This window comes from Macrobrachium rosenbergii, chromosome 22, assembly GCF_040412425.1.
Source record: "Macrobrachium rosenbergii isolate ZJJX-2024 chromosome 22, ASM4041242v1, whole genome shotgun sequence".
Classification (NCBI taxonomy): Eukaryota; Metazoa; Arthropoda; class Malacostraca; order Decapoda; family Palaemonidae; genus Macrobrachium; species Macrobrachium rosenbergii.
The window spans coordinates 2,884,650-2,894,327 of record NC_089762.1 but is presented as its reverse complement, the minus strand read 5'-3'; the positions used below and the strand labels follow the sequence as shown (position 1 = coordinate 2,894,327).

Genomic DNA, 9,678 nt, shown 5'->3' with positions numbered 1-9,678 from the left:
ACCGACCTCCGTCGAACATAGCTAACATTTCTCAATGTTAACTACGGAAGAAGTGTGGAAAGGAAGACAAATGGAGAGAGAGAGAGAGAGAGAGAGAGAGAGAGAAGAGAGAGAGAGAGAGAGAGAGAGAGAGAGAGAGAGAGAGAGAGAGAGAGATTCAGTATTTTGAGTAAAGCAAATGACGAAAATGATTTAGAGCATTGCCGTAAAAAAGCTTTTTGGTTAAATTCTTCCTTGATGACGTGACTTGGAACCTCGGAATACGGATAAAATATCTTTAATGTAGATATTACTATCATTGCATATACGGTAATATGCGTACGATATACAGTATATATATTATATATATAATGGAATAAAAACTGGAGAAGTCAGTATTAATCTCTCAATTTTGTAAAAAAACAGATTCAGTTACTTTTAAGAGCGTCACTTTAAGATCCTTGGCAAAAAACTGAAGAGAACTCGTCAGTTGGCCGTTCCCGAAATCCAGCGTCCTTGGCGGTAAAACGTAAACCAAACCTGGTTCCAGACTAATTCAAGGCGTTGTTTCGCTAGTCGGTTCTTCTTTGCGTTCTTGGAAGTGCGTTGTTCTTGGTCAAGGTGGCGTTACTGTTTCTCGCGTTAGCATTTAGGTTTATTCGTCGTTTGTCAGGAACTTTTCTCCGCTGTAACAGGTTAGTCGTCGGTTCAGGGGACTTCGGTGTCAAGCAGGCGCTTGTGCAATTTTGGGCGAGTATTTTCTATATTAACTGGTGCTTGGGCAAAGTTAATTCTGTTCAGTTGCAACAGCTCATTGTAGTCGTTTAGTGTGCTCGGGTAATTTTAGTCTCGATTTGTTATACATCGAGGAGATTGTGTTAAGTAACTAACGTGGAATTCCCTAGGTAGTACGCTGTTCTTTCGCGTAGTGGTAGATTCCTTCATTAACCTTGCAGGTCTGTTTACAATATCCGCAGTTTAGTCAGTCATACGGCAGGCTTTAGTACGTAGAATTGCAATAAACTACCAGTGACGAATACGTATCAGTATATCGGTACTTTTTTTGTTCTTCGTACTGTGATATACGGCCCTCCATTACGAACCGATTTGATAAGCAGACATGTTTCTATCGCTCCCATATTTTTCAGTAAGTGGAACTGATATTTTGCTGGGTTAAAGATTAAGCTATAACTACAGTATTATCTGTGATGGACCATGTAATGATTTAGCCAGCTTAACAGCCGGATATTTCTATTTTCTCGAGTTTGGAATTCGGAAATGTCTGAACAGAGTAAAAGGCACAGGTTTACTAGACATTGCGTCGCCTATCACAAACTGCAATTCTCATTCCCTTCAGTCTGGAGTATTTATCCCGTTTTAACGGTTAAGACTGACGTTTTGCATGAAGACGTTATGTATGTATTACGTTGTCTCTTAGACCATACACTTTTACATACAATTTTACATATGTCGTGACCATTTTTTAACATTGGTTCCTGATCTGGTTTTTTTTGTAACGGCTCATCTTTTAAGATTTTTTATTGCCATTCAACACTCGGGCCTAGCAGCTGTCAGTAATTTGGATTTTGATTTTCAAGATTACCATTTAGCACTCGAGCATAGCAGCTATCAGTAATTTGGCTTTTAATTTTAGATAATCTGTATGAAAGTGTTACAATCAGATATGACATTCCAGCATCACCTTACAGTCCATTCTTCTTACAGGTATTTATCACGAGTTCACAACGTCGACCCCTAATGCCCTCTGTCATTCTACCATGAGGGATGTTTCGTTCTTCCTGAAGCCCAAGACTTCTTTCTGTTCAATATCGGGAGACCTTTTGATATGTTTTTACAAGACACCTCAGGATTATATACTGAAGTAGGTACTGTTACCTGAAACTTTCAAAATACTATTTTTTTTTTAACCTCCACCCCTTCAGGGGCGGTACCCCTGTAGGGGTGGAGGTGCCCCCATACAAGTTGTGTAGTAGGTCTAATGGCCTACTACACAACGGAGTGTAGGGGGTTTCAGTAGGGTGTAGGGGGTTTCAGTAGGGTGTAGGGGGTTTCAGTAGGGTGCAAGGGGTTTCAGTAGGGTGCAGGGGGTTTCAGTAGGGTGCAAGGGGTTTTCAGTAGGGTGCAAGGGGGTTTCAGTAGGGTGCAAGGGGGTTTCAGTAGGGTGCAAGGGGTTTCAGTAGGGTGCAAGGGGGTTTCAGTAGGGTGCAAGGGGGTTTCAATAGGGTGTAGGGGGTTTCAACAAAAAACCACTGATCTAATTCATTCTTTCAGGTGGTGAGTGGTGTTTGCAATAGTTAATTACTTCATTCATTTGTGATTAGTTGTAAGTATTTACGGATATACAGTACCCAACAAGTGCACACACACAAAGGGTCTGTGCTGAGATTCAAGGTAGGTAGGTGCTACATGCAGGTGTTAGGTTTGACAGGAGCTAGCTATAGTTTAATTCACCGGTATGTCTTGTTTATTTGTATAAGCTTGGATGCAGTGAACTAGTTCTAAAAGAATTTGACAGGTAGCTAGTTGTAATCTATTATAAAGTTTAGTTTGTTTAGCTGAATTGATGCAAAGCCCATCATCACTTAGAGGTTTTGTTTATCACCTGGTTGACTTCCAACATTGAGGTATAATGGTGTGGTAACTTGAATTGATTAGAGCAGAATGGAACTGCCAATGGAACTGTAAGATAACATTCCTCAAAGTCGGGTTATGAATTTGGCTGCCTTAAGTAGTTTAAACAAGTTAATGTAATATCAGTGATAATGGCGAGTTTAATTTGGTTATGTTGGGTTGTTACAGAATTGAATTAAATCAGTTAACTAGTGCAGCTCGAAAAGTAATTCATAGTTTGAGCTGGGGATTGCGAAGTTGTAGGACAGTACTTGGAGCACCCATTATGGTAAATGAAGTGCCTGTAACTGGTGATGAATATTACACCATGTTTAGAACATGAAATAGGGCTTTCATAGTAGTATATTGATTATAGTTAGAACTAATCAGAATTTCACAGGAACATGAAGTAAAAGCAATGTAGGATACGTAGCTCAGGAGGAGGATAGCCATAATGCTAGTAAGGTTACCTATAGTCAGAAGCAGAGCCACTTAACGCAGTGTTAGGACATTGTCGTCTCTCTGGTAAGCTCAGTAGGGGTTTATAGCACATAAGATATTAGGCTAAACGTCTTGTTCCAAATACATTCACAGTTGCTTATTACTGTCACTTGTCCTGGGCATAATGTATTGTCTTGTCAGTCTCTACATCTAACAGCTATAGCTTGCTTTTTATAAGGCTTCATTAAATTTTTCTATTTTAATTTTAATGTAAGTGCCAAATTTTTTGTTAGACTGACCCCGAAAGTCCTTTTAATCATTTGTTTAATGTATATAGAAGTTACATATTTGGAACTGGTAATGGAAATGGTTTTTGTCCATTAACTTTCGATCTGTTCATGAATAAGCTTAGGATAATTATCAGATTTCAGCAGCCTGTGAATGGCACATTGGGTTCGTGGTCACATTATTTTAAAAGTAATACTGTATTTTAACTGTTAGTATATGTGCATTCTTACTACTTTAGATTTTGAGCTGAATTTTCAAGTTGAGAAATAAAAATTTGGGGGGGAATTAATAGAACAATTGTTAGAAATTTAATGCTGTAGTGCTTAGAAATTTTCTTGAGCAGTTTGAATGGCACAGATTAGACTTGAAATGGAACTGACAAAGCTGTAAAGGCTTTGTAATGCTTTGAAATTTTGAACAGTTTGGTTGAATTTTCTTAAACTAGACTCTATATAGGTTGTATGATTTGTCTGAAAGAATTTCATATAAGTTTTGATTCCTTTTTAAACGCTTCCCTTCGTCCGATGGACTAGAAATTGTGCATGGTTACTCATACCTAGTGACAGTACAACCTTACATGATCAGTAGGTCAGCAGTGACCTCTAGTGACCCTGCAGTGACCATTTCCAGTATCTCAGGATTTGTATGAAGTGAATAACTCTGAATTTTTCATACCGTCTTTGACTGTGGATTAGGTTAATAACTACCTATTTTTTTAACCTCCTTTGGCTCGACAGGATATTACATTAAATTTTGTTAGCTGCAATCTTAAATCGGTTACAATGTCAAAACTAAAAAGTATAAAACAGAAAAAAATAACTTATCAAAACTCACTAAAAAGTAAATTTTTTGAGACACCAGGATTTTCTGAAAATGTCTATCAAAATAAGTGAGCATCAAACATGAAAGGAAATGCTACAAGAAAAATACATTTCTTGCTGTAGCATTTCCTTCCATGTTTGGTGCCCATGCTTTTATTTTTGTAGACGTGGTTAATTGTAAGAAAACACTGTTGTCTCAGGAAATTTTTAGTGCAATATTTTTTGTGCAAATTTTTTTTCTGAATGTAGTTAAATCTACTGCTCATCTTCCTATTGCAGGCCAGTTCTACATGAGTTTCAAGGTGGGACGTCATTAGTTCATCAGACGTTAATTGTCATCAAATGTCCTAACATCAAATATCGTTCTCATGTTGACTAATCAAGAAGATTCCTCTATTGGATAATTGGATGGAGTGCATCTACCCACTTTAGAAATGCTGGCTTGGTAAAGATTTCTGATATAAGAGTCGAGACTGAAATGGTTTGGGCGAGTGGTAAGGGTGAGTGATGGGGACGGATTGAGGAAGCTAGGTAGAACTAGCCAGGGGTAGAAGGTCCAAAGAGGGTCAAAGGATTAGATGGCATGATAGAGAGAGGATTTGGAAGAGGGTTTAGCATGGGAAGACTTCAGAATATGTTCCAATTGCAATGGCAGGGCCCAGTCCAAGTGTGTGAACTACGGCGGATTTCCCCTAACCCTTATTGCTGTTTGCACAAATGGTAAACTAGATTTACAAGAAACTGACAAAGGAAGAAAGGAAGAGAAAAACATTAACACACAGAACTATACTTGCTAATGTTCCCAGGTGGCAGGTAACGAGAAGCCAAGAACCCCAGGTGCTCTAGACCAATATTTAGACATTGGGGCTTTCCCTCAGTGGTCTGTAGAATATCCTTACCTTAATTACCTATTTGTTTAGCGACTGCAGGGACTTTCAAACAGCTCTCCCAGTCGGTGTTGTACACTGTATTATTACTTGGTTTGTGGAAATGAGTGTGGTTTCTTGGCTTTAAGCATTTCATCTCTCGTCACCCTCTCTCATTCTCACTACTGCAGTTAGGTTGTTTTCATTACACTAGCTTTCACAATCTGAAAGACATGTTTATAAAATTCTCTATTGTGAACTCCATAGTACAAGGTATTAGTGCCAAAAACAGGTAACAAATCTTTATGAAAATGATCATTAATGACCATGAAGTGGGTAAAATGAGCTTTAAATCAGCAGCAGACAGTGATGAAAGGGATGAAGTAACCCTTCATGATATTTGGAAAATGTTTCAACATTTTCACACTGCTTGAGGAAGATTGGATCAGATTAGGAGAGAATGACAAAAGTGTATGCAAGGCATACAGAAAAACATGCACAAAACAGTTAGTGCATGATTTCGAAGGGTTCAAGAAAGACGAACAAATCTTTTCCATCGAACATTCACATACGTTGAAGTTGAATTACAGGAAGTGAAGTAATTGTATATTTTAGGGAAGAGCAACAAAGATTTTGTTTGAAGTGGGAGAATGAAAAGTGCAAAGGAAGTTCACTAAGAAGGGACTAGCTGGTGCGTTCTCACAGGTGAATGTTGCTGTACCTGGGCTAGAAAGTTGGACCTTTATGCTGAATAGTTCACAGAAGTGAGATGGCAAATAAGGCAAATAAACCACTCTGCAGCTCCTGGTGTCACAGCTGATATCTCTGCTGCTGATAACTTATCCCAAACCACTACCACACTTGGATGGATTCAGTGACTAAAATGTTAGTCTACAGAATTATTTTCATAACTTTAATTTTTTGTAAATTTTTTTTTTTCTGCTTGTGTGTTCGGTAATAAAAAAATACTAAGTTAAACAGTAATAAAGTTGGAGCTCCTTTTGACCTTTTCTGTATTCAGAATAAAGACTGTTACCTGTATTTACTCTATGCAAAACCTAGTAGTGTATGTTCTTTTATCATTGTATACATACAGTACAGTAAAACTACATAAACATTTAGAATTATACTAAAGATTTTCTTATGTCCAAAGGTGATATTAAAATATCTAGAAATATACTAAAGGTTTTCTTGTCCAAAGGTTATATTAAAATATATGGAGATAGCTGACACAGTCAGTTAAGTATGTGAACTCAAGTAATGTAAATTAGTGTATTTCTCTAGTTTGCTTGTTGCAGTAAACAGTACACTAATGTATGAGCACTGAATACTAGGAATGTTATAAACAAAGCTAAATTGAGACAGTATCTAAAGATGGTTGAAACCAATTACACCAGTACGGTATGCTTGAAATATTAATAGGTGGTGGCCCTAACTTAACCAGTTCACTTGCCAACATTCCTAGGAATGGCACTTCAGTGAAATGTCTTAATAATCATCAGTATGGGTTTAATCATGGTTAATATGAATGAAGAATAGTTCCTGGCACCTACCAGTCAGCAATGGAGATAAATCCTGGAACCCTTTGGTATCCATGGGTTAAAATTCCACTGTCAATTTTGCAAAGAGTTTGAGAAAGCTTTTCCAAGTCCAGACAGACACTGCCTATGATCTCCACAAAATTTTAGAAAGATGCAGGAAAGCTATAAAGGGCAGAGAGACTCCAGTCAGCAACACTCAAAAGTAGTGCAAAAAATGCTGTTTGTGATTGGGGAAGTTGGCAGGATGGGGTAACTGTGCCAGACTTTATAGCCACATACTGAGGGCCTAGGTTTGTTCACTAGGATCCTGCAATGGAAGACCAGGCATTGTAACCTAAAATCCTCAGATCTACTATATAGTTGTCCCAGCTCAGCCACCAAGGGGATTGCAGTTGGGTTTATCCAAGGCTTCTTGCCGAGAACTCTCCTAACCTGACAAAACACTCTTTAAGGGTAAGGAGGCAACCCCAATGCAGAAAGATAGGGGTGGACATCTGGAATCCCTGCCGGCAGCAAAACAACTACAGCAGCAAATAAGAGGAATCTCGATTCTTGAGCACATTTGCTGCGAGGGTATTGCCAAGAGCTGATTATGTTCTATGGTTAACCAGCAAAATTAATCTTTAGCTGCTAACTTAGGAAAGGAGGGTTCAAACCCCTACCTAACAGATATAGAAAAGTTATGGTATGGAGAAAACGAAGAATCCCTCGGGGAAGTATGGAGTGACAACTTCCAGGTGACAGAAAAGGAGAATGACAGGGAGCTGGAAATAGTGGAAGAGGCTCTACAGCAGAGCAGTGGAGACATTGTATCCTACCAGAGATTAGACACGAGTATGCAGGACACTGCCAATCCCCGAACAAAAGCTATTGAACTGGATAAATTTAATCGGGGAATAAAAAGGCAGGTATCTGGGGGATCAATAAGGAAATTATGCAGCACCTCCCAAATGTCATGCTGGAATCTCGACTGACAAATGGAACCTGGGTGCTACCCATGCATTTACAAATTAGCAATACAGTAATAAAGCCCTAAACAAACCAGGGAAGAGCCTTGGGAACCTTGTGGAAACAGGTAAGGGCACTTATTGGTAAACTTACCCCAGGAAAACGCCCTGGTTAACAGGAATCAAAGCCAGGGACCCAGCTGGTGACAATGATCCACAGAGGAGGACACTGATGCAATGTGGTCACCAGAGAGAGTGAGCTGAGCCCTTAAAAGTAAGGAATGAAGGATTCAAATTCAAGCTGGTATGAGGCCAGCTTCACTAAGCTTGCATCTTCCTGGACAACAGGAGAGGACAGATAAGGAAAAAAAAATACCAGGCCACAGTTTCCACTACTAGTTGGAGTACAATAAGGAAGTGTGCTGGAACCTTTTCTATGTCTTCTGTACTAGAGACAGTCTAGCCCCATCCTGGGGATGCCCTCAATTAACCTTTGCAGATGACCATACCCCAATCACAACTTGCCCAAACAAAAGAAAATCAAGCCAATGCTGGCTTTAAAAACTGATAGGGGTCAGCAAGGCAACGAATATGAAAAAAAAAGGTGAAAAAATGATTTTGGAGAAGAGTTGTTGGTCTCAATGCTCATGTCATCCAATGAAATTGTAGAAGGCGAAGTGATACCCTTCAGAAAATGCAGCAAAGTCCTCGGGAGTCACATTCGCAAAGACAGGGTTGAAGCTGCCCGAACAAAGTAGAAACCCCCTGCAAAACGATCAAGAGGCTGAGAGCTGTCAGCGCGCACAAACTTGCTGCCTTACAAGGTCATGGCAAGGCCTCAGCTGGAGTATTGCACTACAGTTCTAACCTCTGCTTGCAAAACCACTGTCTCTTGCAGTTGAAAGGGGTCATCCAGCTATTGTTTACAGGTTTAAAAGAAGAAAAAGGAAAAGACAGCAACGATGAAAATTAGAATTATGGAAGTAATAAATATAAAATTGTATATCCCACCCCAAACCAAACATTTCGTCTAAATCATACTCGCCCCTTTATAATTTGTGTACCTGTGCCTTATAGACCAGTCCTCCCACCACCCCTCAACCCTTTAAGTTAGATGCTCATCCTTATTCCCCAAAAGTAACTTGTGTTCGTTCCCCGTTGACAAGGAACTGTGTGGTTCCGAAAAGTTTTGACAAAGAACTTTATGTTGGTTTTCTGCCTGATGAAGATAGAAAGTTAATGCCACCTCCCTGTAATTAAGGAAAACTTTACTGTATACTATATACACATAGTTATATATGAATACAGTCACACTGACAAGTGATTTATATGTCTCACAGCCTCAGAGTAAATGAAAAAAAGAATAAGACAGCGTAAAGGATACAAGCCATAAGCACGGGTGAACAGTGGAGTTTTCGTACATACAGTATTAGTGAAAACAATTGCACAGTCAACTGGACAGAAGCAAGAAAGCTTATTTTAATAATGCACTGGAAAGAAACATCACTGAGTCTAGTTTTATAGAAGAAAGCATTTGTAAGGATATGAATCTCAGTCAAGGCATATATAAACTTGATTCATTGATTTCAAAATAAATGAAATATATATAATTTCACCCTCTAGTGGTGGTAGTCCCATGGGTACTTAAGGTTCTTTGCAGCGTCCCTTCGGCCCCTAGCCGCAACCCCTTTCATTCCTTTTACTGTACATCCATTCATATTCTCTTAAATTTTCCACCTTCCCTAACAACTGATTCATAGCGCAACTGCGAGGTTTTCCTGTAGTAGTTAGATATGTATATGTATGTGTGTGTATGTCTGTATGTATATACACATTATGTATAAACTTATGCATATATATATATATATATATATATATATATATATATATATATATATATATATATATGTATATATTTAAATTTATATTTAAATATTTATATTTATATGAGAACTTTTAATATATATACACTATATATATATATATATATATATATATATATAAAATATATATATATATATATATATAAAATATATATATATATAAATATATATATATATAAAATATATATATATATAAAATATATATATATATATATAAAATATATATATATATATATCTCATAGTCAGTGGTAATTGAACCATCAATAAATTAGACAAGTAA

The 9,678-nt window shown here is 37.9% G+C and overlaps 1 long non-coding RNA gene across 1 annotated transcript; it reads left to right on the top strand.

Moving 5' to 3' along the window:
• Positions 1-485: 485 nt before the first annotated feature.
• Positions 486-6,205, top strand: LOC136850540 (uncharacterized). The gene is made up of 3 exons (XR_010856642.1): positions 486-674; positions 1,705-1,861; positions 4,440-6,205. It is a non-coding gene; the product is annotated as an uncharacterized lncRNA (long non-coding RNA).
• Positions 6,206-9,678: the final 3,473 nt, after the last annotated feature.